Source organism: Geospiza fortis, unplaced genomic scaffold (assembly GCF_000277835.1).
Source record: "Geospiza fortis unplaced genomic scaffold, GeoFor_1.0 scaffold172, whole genome shotgun sequence".
NCBI classification, from domain to species: domain Eukaryota; kingdom Metazoa; phylum Chordata; class Aves; order Passeriformes; family Thraupidae; genus Geospiza; species Geospiza fortis.
The window spans coordinates 10659937-10660446 of NW_005054309.1; the positions used below are offsets into that span (position 1 = coordinate 10659937).

Below are 510 nucleotides of genomic sequence, written 5' to 3' on the forward strand. Positions count from 1 at the left end.
CCTGAGAACACCTGGGAACAACTGGGAGCTCCTGGGAACACCTGGGAACAACTGAGCACCCCTGAGCACACCTGGGAACAACTGAGCACCCCTGAGAGCACCTCTGGGAACTCCTGAGCACCCCTGAGAACACCTGGGAACAACTGGGAGCTCCTGGGAACACCTGGGAACAACTGAGCACCCCTGGGAACACCCCTGGGACACCTGAGCACCCCTGGGACCTCCTGAACACCTCTGGGAGCTCCTGAGAACACCTGGGAACTCCCGAGCACCCCTGAGAACACTCCTGGGAACACCTGAGCACCTCTGAGCACCCCTGGGAACAACTGGGAGCTCCTGAGCACCTCTGAGCACCTTTGGGAACTCCTGAGCACCTCTGGGAACTCCCACAGCTGGAAGGAGCAGGTGATGGGAGTGGGGACCAACCACAGAACAAGACATGAAATTAAACTTTCCTGGGCGTTTCTGATCCCAGAACTCCAGAGGGACTTGCTCTGCCTCCCAGGGGAC

General features: G+C 59.2%; 1 protein-coding gene across 1 annotated transcript in view; it reads right to left on the minus strand.

The window, feature by feature from the left end:
* GFM1 (G elongation factor mitochondrial 1) overlaps positions 1–510 on the minus strand; it is a 25225-nt gene that overhangs the window by 8626 nt on the left and 16089 nt on the right. The window lies entirely within an intron of this gene.